This window comes from Sturnus vulgaris, chromosome 2 (assembly GCF_052056855.1).
Source record: "Sturnus vulgaris isolate bStuVul1 chromosome 2, bStuVul1.hap1, whole genome shotgun sequence".
Taxonomy (NCBI): Eukaryota; Metazoa; Chordata; class Aves; order Passeriformes; family Sturnidae; genus Sturnus; species Sturnus vulgaris.
In genome coordinates, this window is record NC_142244.1 from 98223956 (window position 1) to 98234008 (window position 10053).

Here is a 10053-nt window from a genome sequence, read left to right on the forward strand (position 1 = left end):
AGAGTGAAAACTGAGACACAGAGCAGCATTCCAGCCTTAGGAATGATGTTAAGGAATCCCAGATGCTACATGAGAAACAGAGTTAAGGGAGGAACAGAGTTACTGGGTTCACTCTGAAAAGAACAATATTGATTCAGAGATTTAGGCCCAGGATTAACTGTTGGGCTAGGAGTGAACAGCTCTGTGTTCATTAAAGATTTCTGTCTCTCTTGGTCACATGCACATACACACTTTTTCGATTTAGGTACCAATTATTTCTATTTCAGCTTGCTGTTTGTTTTGCTGTTTCCCCAGCAGATATTTAAGATTATAGAACATGGAAATTTGATCATTTTGGATTCTTAATGTCTCATATTTTCATGAGATTACAGAAGGGTTCTGATTGAAGAGAATTAATATCTGGCAAAGATATAAAAACAAGCAAACAAAAAGCATTACCTCTCCTTTTATAACAGAAAACCACTGCATATACATTTACATGTATAAAGTGCTTCTGCCAGAGGCACTTAAAATTATCATTAATTCTTCTCTTTAATTTTGTAAAATCTTCCCATGCCAATGCTTTCCAGGCTTGTAAGTATAAGCTGACAGTGAAGGTGTGACCTGGTCCACCATGAAGCAGTACAGTATAGCAAGTGAACTTCTAGAGAATCTATAAATGTCAAGACTGTTAACTATTTCACTGTTCATCAAAGCATGTCAGGGAACTGAGAGTTTGTTCTCTGAAGAGGTGCTCAATCAGCTGTGACTGACAGCTCCTTTCTATGCCATGAATTTATAGCTTTGGGGAGTGTATTTATTTACCTTGTTTTTTCTTTCCCCACCATTCAGGAGCCCAGCAGGACTCCACAAGGCCTCTGGCAGGGCATGCCTCTGTTGTTATATGAGACCAGGTTTCAGACACTTTCAACCAAATTGTTTCCCACTTGAGCTTGGTCACAGACATGTGGTGCCCCTTGGAAGACACAGGTCTGGAGCTGCTCACTGCTCAGCTGAGGCAGCTGGAGAGCTCAAGCCCACCCTTGCAGTTTTTGATGTAGCTACACTTCTTTGGGGGAAAGCCCTGCCAGGTAGGAAGCTTAATGAGACATAGAGTTTTCTGGTATCAGTGTCAGGTATTTCAACTTATGACAAGCTAAGTCTGAAGAGCCAAAATAGGGCTTATAAACATGTTTCAGATACTGCTGCTCTCCTGCTCCAGACATTTCTGATAAGGGTAGACTTTGAAGAATAATAATGTACTGTTGCCCTCATTTAATAATTGTGCTAAATCAAAGTCCTAATATCTGAAAAATGCTTTGAAAATGTGAGGCTTTCAAATAGTTGGAGAACAGTCTAATGAATAAGTGGTTGTAGATCATCTAAGGACTAGAAAAGCTCTACGCAAGACTCCTATGATACTTTATGGAGGAAAATGTTCAAATGTGCCATCAAAAGACACATAATGTGTTCTGAATAGAATGCTACTAATGACTGTTGTGTGTGCACATACCCACCATACAAAATGCTTAATTCTCTAGTTAGAAAATGCATGTTGGAAGATGGCAATCTTTTGTGATGAGGAATTGTGGGTTTGATTCTTTACATTGGACTGCTGACCAAGGAAGTCCAGTTTTATGCTGTTTGATCACAATGCTACTGTATAAGTTTGTTTACCACAGTAAGCGTCTTCAGATTAAGAAATCTGATTGACAAAAGAAATATCAACCTGGTCAAACATTAAATTAATGTGTTTCCTTAAGAAGAAAGAATTAGATGTAAACTCTGGACCAGACAGTGTGGCCAATGAAAAACATCTGCACCTGGTATGACATAAGGAGGGCGGAGCTGCTGAAATGTTTTGGAGATGCCAGTGGGGCAGGGCAAACATCACATGGTAGAAGAACTGTAAGGACTGACTGATTATAACAATTTACGTGTTCTCTTTTTTTTTTGTTCTTAATTTTTTTGATACTCCCCTAGCCACTCCTTTGCTCATGAGCAAACAGCACATCTTTATATCAAGATGTCTAAGCTGTACCCACAGAGGAAGGAGCAAAGTCATTCTGTCCCTGTCCACACTGCTGTAAGTGCCCTGTTCTTCCTTCCAGCACTGGATCAGGAAACTACACCATTCAGTTTTAAATTTAACAAATGCTTGCATTTTTTTTTTGAGAATTCTTTACAGCCTTCTTTTAATTTTATCAAGGAGATTTCAGTGACCAGAATTCCCATGATGTCTTTTTTCCACCCACTCCACATGATTCCTGTAACACACCTTTTGCATAGTACCACCCAGGAAAAACAACCCCCTTATGCAATTGGAAGTATTGTTTCATCTTCAGTTTCTTGCTTTGCCAGAGGCCATGAGAGCTTATTATGAGCAGGTGGTGGTAGCCAAAGTCCTAGACTTTGCTTTATTATTTGTGTGCATTTACAACCTTTCTGTGTGACAGTCTCATTTAGTCAGTGCTACAGGCAATCTCTGTCTGTACTTAAAATATCTTTTAACAGCTTCATGTAGGGAACAATCACAGGGGAAGGAAAAAAGACATACAAAAGCATAGAAAAAAAAAACCTAGAAAGGAATTGGAGCCAGAGGAATTCATGGCTGGCGTTCTTTTTTTACCTAAAAGGACACAAATTTGCAGAGCATGCAGAGTCTGCTTTTACTGATTCTATTTTTGTTGATATTTTGTCTGTTGACATTGTTTGCTTAAAATAATTTCTCAGGAGATACCTGGTTTCAACTGGCAGCAAAGTAGCTCTGAAACTGAAAAATTGGATTATTCTCTACAGAAGACAACTACTTTATAAAGCACATGAAATATCTGTGAATCTTGGCATTATATATTGGGGAGTGTGACAAGTTCCTATAAACTCACAGACACAACCAAGAAATAGTGCTAAGAAAATATTTTTCTCTCTTTTCAAACCTTCAGCTGGAAAGACTGGGGGGTTGTATCTTTTATGTCTTCTTCTAGTACTCACTGGAATGTTCACATTTAAAAGTTCTTTTATGTCCTTTCTTCCCAAAGTCCTTGTAGCACTTATTATCTCACAAAGTTTGCCTTATCCTCTTCCTGCCACCCTGTCACCACTTCAAAAATTGCTAAGCTAGGGCTGAGAAAAATCATTTGCTCTGTGTAATCCCAGAGTGAAGACCTTAAACTGGCAAACAGAAACCAATTTATAACCTCTTTACAAACTATCCCTTCCTCTGTTTCCATTATTTTCTGTAGATTTTCTGTGCTATAGGTGCTTATGAGTATTTTGACTGAGTGATTAGGCAGAAAGTGCAGTATAGTCCAGTTTGTCATTGGACATGCTCCATCAGGACTGTCTGACAGCCTGCCCGTTTCTGATACTTATCTAAATCCCGATTCATTTCCTTCTTTCCCCACACCCATGCTGCAGCTTTGAGATCATAATAGAAACAAGTTTCAGGATGTCCTAGTTTCTTGAGGGATAAAATTTAGCATTTTCTTCATCCCAGAAGTGTAGGATGGTGAGTAGATTATAAGATTCATGTTGTCTCCATTTTCAAGGTGTTTTTATTTGTTCAACATATTGGCTCACTGAGAAGCTTTAAGTGTATTAGAAAGGAAGACCTACTCAGGAATGTAGAAAATAATGTGGTGTTCCTCATACCCAGTAGAAGAAAATATTTCATTGTATCAAATGTGCAAAGGATGATGATCATTTTCCCAGTCTTTTTACTCTCATATTACAAGGCAACAATAGCAGAAATGTGTGCATATTGCCCCCTATACCCGTGCAAGAGTACCCACACATGCCCACGTATTTTTCTAATTTTTCCCTTATATATCATATCTGAATTATAAGAAGCTTTTGCTTTCTCTGTCCCTCAATTTATTCTGACAAATATTTTTCTACCGTCATAAAATCCTCCAGTAACTGGGATTTTATAACCTGCCTAAGTACTCTTTTCTGGCGCTTCACTAAGTATTCTTAACTCAAATAATTGTCTTCTAATTCCGAAGAGAATTTTGAAAAATAAAACAAAACACCCACACAGACTTCATTGCTTCCAAGTAATTTTTACCTTACTCATCTCTGGCAAGATTATTTTTAGATGTCCATAAAAAATATTTAAAGTTGTGCTGACTCCCATTGGCTCCTTCTACACTCAGTGGAGAAAATGAGACGTTTCTAGACATCTATTCATCTGGGCTATTTTAGCTGATCAGTAGGATTAATCACTACCTGGAATTTCCAATTTCACTCACTTAGCTCAAGTAAATTAAGACATAGAGCTAGAGCTTTACATTTACTCTGGCAAGTTCTTCCTAGAAGAGAACACAAAAACCAATGTTACTACTTAAGAATTTCTGAATTAAAACCAGTCTTTCCTATGGTATCCTGAATCAGCCAATAGCATCACAATAGCTGTTCAAACATACAAGATTAATCTGGTATCTCACAGTCATTTCAAGTATAAAAACAAAACCCAAAAGAGGAGGAAATTTTTTTTAAAAAGAAATTATCATAAAGATGCCCAAGGGTTTTTTATAAAATATATCAGTACATTAACTATGATGAGGATGGAGAGTAGATGCATGAAAATGAGAAAAGGAATGAAAATTCTCCTGATTCATATAATAATGAAATAATGATCTGCTTTTAAAGAACTTAGAATTTAATGAAAAACTGAACTAAAGTAAATAAATGGACTTCTAGCTCTTAAAATAAATGTGGAGTAAACTTTCCAAACATTAATATTTTCAGAGACAGTAGTGATGTGAGTGCCTTGAAAGTGAATGTCTACACCCTTGGATTTGCCCTTTGTCTCTACTCATCTTACTGTGCAGCAGTAGCACAAGCAGTTCAAGCCATCAGAAAGTAATGTGAAGATTTCAATCATAAAACCCCTTGGGGGACATTCAAGCCAATGACTGAAAGTAATAAGGAAAAAGAAAACTCTTGCTTGTATTTCTCTTTCATGCAGAGAAAAATTTGCTCACATTTTTGCAAAAACACAAATTTTAAAATAGGCATGGTTGTCAGTCATGAAGTTAAGCATCTAGAGTTTTTCTTTTTTTTTTATGCATGGAGTTTATACCTATTTTTTTCAAATTCCTCTTTTTCCCAAAAGCCTACATTATTCAACACAAGCGAAAAATTATGCAAAGATTTAGCAAATTTTCAACATTTTTCTTTTATGCCTTGAACAAAAGGTTTCACTATATGAGGAAGATGCTAGAGGCTGTTTCCAGCCAACATTTCCATTACCATTTTCAATACACACCTTGTAACAAGGTTTGAGAATAAGAAGTGGAAAGCCCATTCAGGCATCTTCAGAAAATGTTAGAAGAAAGCATTTTTTCACAGAATAAAATTTAAAATGTAAAGCACTAATCAAGATAAATAGTCAAATACTTGCAAAATGTTACATATGACCCAGTCTAACTCTACAACTACTTTTTCCTTTTTGTGGGTACGAGGTTTGAGCCAAAGACATTGGGGAGCACTGGGATAAGTTAATTTTTATCTGAAATAAAAATACGTAAACACGAAAGGGGACAGAAGGAAAATACTACATACACTTTAGCAGAACTTGCTGTTTATTATTTCTTGTTGAGTTACTAAAAGTGGACGCTTTTCAGAGTAAAAGCCTGGCTGCATATTTTTGCAGCTCAGTGTGCTGAGAGGCACTGAGGCATCCTTGAGGCTGACACTGGGAGTTCTGGAACATAGAAATATCTAGAGAAGTGTGCATTTGATTAACAAAAATAAACAGCTCAGTAACTTCTGAACTGTGAATCAACAAATGAACACTACTTAGCTGTAAAAGATTGAGTTCTAAATGAAAAAAAAAATATTTGCTGAATTTGTGATCACCCAGAAGAAATTTGCATTGCAGATAAGTGACACTTTGAAAGGGTCATATCAATTCTTGTGTGTGTTTCAACACTGCTGAAGCTTAATTTATGTACTGTCATTGGAGAGAGGGAAGTATAATGGATTTTTAATTATTCCAAGTTTCAAAGAGCAAATGGGAGGTAGTCCAGTTTCCAGACAAAGAAGGAAGAGAATTAAGAGTTATGAAGAGCAAATTACACAGTCATATCCTGTTAAAATTTTCTTGGGAATGTGGCATTCCTATTTTTAAAAATGTTTACATTCATTTCTTGATTCACTCCCAAGGTACAATGCTTTATCACATTTTTTAAATGGTTAACAAGGTTGTGTGCACAAATTAACTCTGTTTTGTTTATATTCCCACATACCTTCTCACTTTTGGATAAGTAGGTTGATGTACCCAAAAAAGGCAACAAAGCTCTTCTATTACATTTAATATTTTGGGGTTTTCTTCCAGTTCCTTGACTAAAGAAAGTAGAAAGGTATTCACATACTTTGAAAAATTTCTTTGTTCTCAGATCATGAAAAAAGGTTTAATGGGATTTTCAAGCTTAAGTTCATTCAGCAGCTGCTAGCACTTAGGATGGGAATTTTAAGAGCCAGATTGATACTCTGGTTCTGGAAAATTATTGCATTGGTGTGGTTTTGAATTTTAAATATTTTTGTTCAGTAATAGCTGGTTGATTACAAGGCAGATAGCAGTACTTTTCTGTACCTCTTTTTATTTCTTTGTGTTCCCTAATAACATGATCCAGCATCTAAAAAAGGTCACAAAAAAATCTTAATAATTTTGATATGGATTTAGACCATCACAACACACAGAACATTTTTCCTCCCTAAATGTACCAAAGCTCTACCACTAAAACTAATGTTTAGCATACTCACTGCTCCCCCAACACACATCTTTCCAAGTCTTCTATGTTTTGTTTTTCCTCTTTGCACCCTGGTTTCCACATTTGACATGGGCTCTCATTAAAACAGGTAAACTTCTTTGCATTCTTTTTTAGTTCCATTCATCTAAATATAGAAAATTTTTATGATTAGACAGAACTCTGAATAGTTTGAGTTTTAGAAGATATCTGGAGATCTTACAAGAAAATATTTTATTGAGAAATTTAGAGCTGTTCTGCTTTTTGTTCTGAAATATTGCAACAAACCCTGTTGGTGTTTCATCATTTCCAGTTCCATCTGGAACCCATAAGGCAAATTTACATACATAAAAATAAAATGTTATTTGAATATTTCAGACCTTCATTAAAGGCTTGGTCTAATTTCAGGTCTAATCACAGATTAAACTCTAGTGGTGTTGGGGGACACTTAGATTTGGACTAGTTCATATCTAATTTTCATCATTAGGAAGACTGCCTTCTCTTGGGAAAAGTCAATAATTAATAACTCTGCTTCTTTTTCTCAAGATTATTGGAAAGTGAAACTAGAAGTAAGTGGATTGGATTCAAATACTTGTTAAGCCTTTTAATAGGCTTTGAAGAACTACAAGGAAAGGAAAGTAAGAATTCAAAGTCAAAAAGTTTGCATGCACCTATTGCTGATAATTCATATGATTTAGTGCAGAAACTTCTCCATTAGAGCATAAGACTGGTTGTGGGCTCTCCAAATGAGTCTCTATATGGTAGTGACAGCTATGCTTCAACCATAAAGGAAATAAAATATATTTTTATTACCGTGTTAAAATTTTTGAAATAGATTGGTTCCATTGTTTTTTAGAACATTACTTCATTGTGTTTCACAGCAGAAAAATTCACACTGGGACCTTTTGAACACCCCTGGTGCCTGGAGAGCTCAGGCACAATTTAGAGGGCTTGCAATTGAGCTGTCTGGGAATCCACAGAAGGAAACCACTACTTCCATTATTTTGAGTTATTAGTGTTTTATTCCTTTATTTTTCTAATACATACACAGTGTGTAATGGTTGATTTCTTTTCTCAAATTAGATTTAACAGTAAATGATAGCAGTTTCACCAGAAATGTTCATATACCACAGAGACTATGGCCACATCTGCTATCAATAACATAAAGTAATATCTGGGACACTCCAGAGGCTACTAAAAGTGGAAACAACATCTACAGTATCAAGTTCTCAAACCAGAAAATTATGAAATGGCAACATCATAAAATCCACCTCTGTGAGTAATGGCAGACATGGATACAAGTCTCAGGCTCAGCCTTAAATATAATCTATTACTTCTGTTCCTGCCATTCCCTGGTGACAGCTGCTGCATTCTGCAGGATGGAGAATGCAAGCTACCACAAATGTGTGTTTGCTACTGTTGGTAGACTGTCTGTGAGAGCAACATACAAAAAAGGAAAACAGACAAGTACCATCCTTCCTGGGGAAGTTTTCCCAGAGGTGTTTCAACCTGCTTTGAGGGAAAGGTGTGAGATGACATCTCTCTATTTAGGAAATAGTGGTGGATGTTGGGTGAAGTTCTTTGGGAACAGAGAAAAGAAAAATAGTTAGCTTCTTCTAGGGTTCAAGATTATAGCAGATAAGTGTGGTGAGGGGTAACTAATAATAACATCTATTTCAAAAATTATCTTTCAATCAAAAGAAATATTTTTTATCAAGCAAAACCACAGAATCTGAAGGTGAATGCATTTATCCTTACTTCTGAACACTTGTGTAATTTTCTGCAACATCACAGGTAAAAAAGATACTTCATGTGGTTGGTGATTACCCAGCCCTCTCAGTTGAAGTCCTGCTCTTACTAATGCATCAAGCATTTACCTTGCAGGTGCATAGAGACTAGAAAAACAAGGACCAGAATAATGCAGTCAGTATGGACTATTAAAAACAGTAGCACCTCCCACCACATTGCAGCTAACCCAGCCTCAGAGAGGTGAAAATTGCTTCCTTATACAAATACTTGTTGCTACAGAAATAAAGCTGGGAAAGATCTGCGAATTACATTACCATCATGCACACGTTTTAAAATAAAAGCACTTATGAATAATGAGCAAGTTCTCTCAAGTCTTGACTTGAAAACCCCGAGCGTCTGTGATGCAAAAAATAAAAAGGACAGACATTTAAAAATGATGCCACAAAAGTGTACAGAGAGATACCATAGGTGCTGAATACTGTTCCCAGTGAAGCAATGTAACTGGCCTGCAAACATGCAGTTATCCTATAAGGAGTTACCAGCGAAACTGAGTGATGAGAACAAGTAATGAGAATGAGTAATGAAAAATTTAATCAAGATTGAGCCATTTTTTTGGAGATACATAAGTGTTTTGGACATACATTTTCACCCGATTCCAGTTTGCTTTTCCTTTCCAGGTAATATGTGACCGCTTGGGTACTGTTCTATCAGGAGTAAAGTTCTCCTTCTTGTAAATTTTGATGGGAAAAAGGCCTTTGGCGTGGGTCTTCCACACCCTTTATATATACTTGGTTTACTGGATGATGTGTACTGAATACTTGTGCCAGTTATCCTCAGAAATCATCCAGTCTGATCCTGATAATCTCTCCTTTGGAAGCCAGTACAGTTCCAATAATGGGCATAGTTGTGGCAAATCTCTGTCATCTCCTCTGGTTATATCACTGCCATGACAAGTGCAACTCTTCTCTTTTCAGCACATTGACCAGGTTCAGTCTCCTTTAACTAGTCTCAACCTAGTTATGATACTTTAACTAATAACTGAGGAGTTTCTTACTGACATCAAGAAAATTGATGAGATGAAAGAGAAATTAAATTGCAGATGAAGCCCTAGTGGCTGTTAGATCCACAGATTTGCTATCAGTCATAGCAGGGTTGAAACTTCTTAAACAGAAAGGTAAAAAAGAAAAAGAAGAAAAAAAAGAAAGAAAATAAAAGCTTTTGGAAATATGTCAAGTAAAAAAAAAATGTTTTAATTTTCTTTTTGTCATCACTGGGATATTAACCAAAGGCACCAAAGATCCTTGTGACATGATTGACAAAGTTTCTGTCTTTCTGCCTGCACTCAGAAAAACCCCAAGCACCACAACTGAACTTGTTAAGTCTGTTTTTTGGCAAAATTTACAATATGATCTGAAAGAGCATTTATAAAAAAAAACAAAAAACAAGATGATTTTCTGACCAAAGTCTATATCCTTGCCTGGATTTCTTTGTTGTTCTGGTTAGGACATAGGAACAGACATCAGAATCAAGAAGCTATCACATCAAAGTTGTTTTCAGAGTGTTGCAATTACAA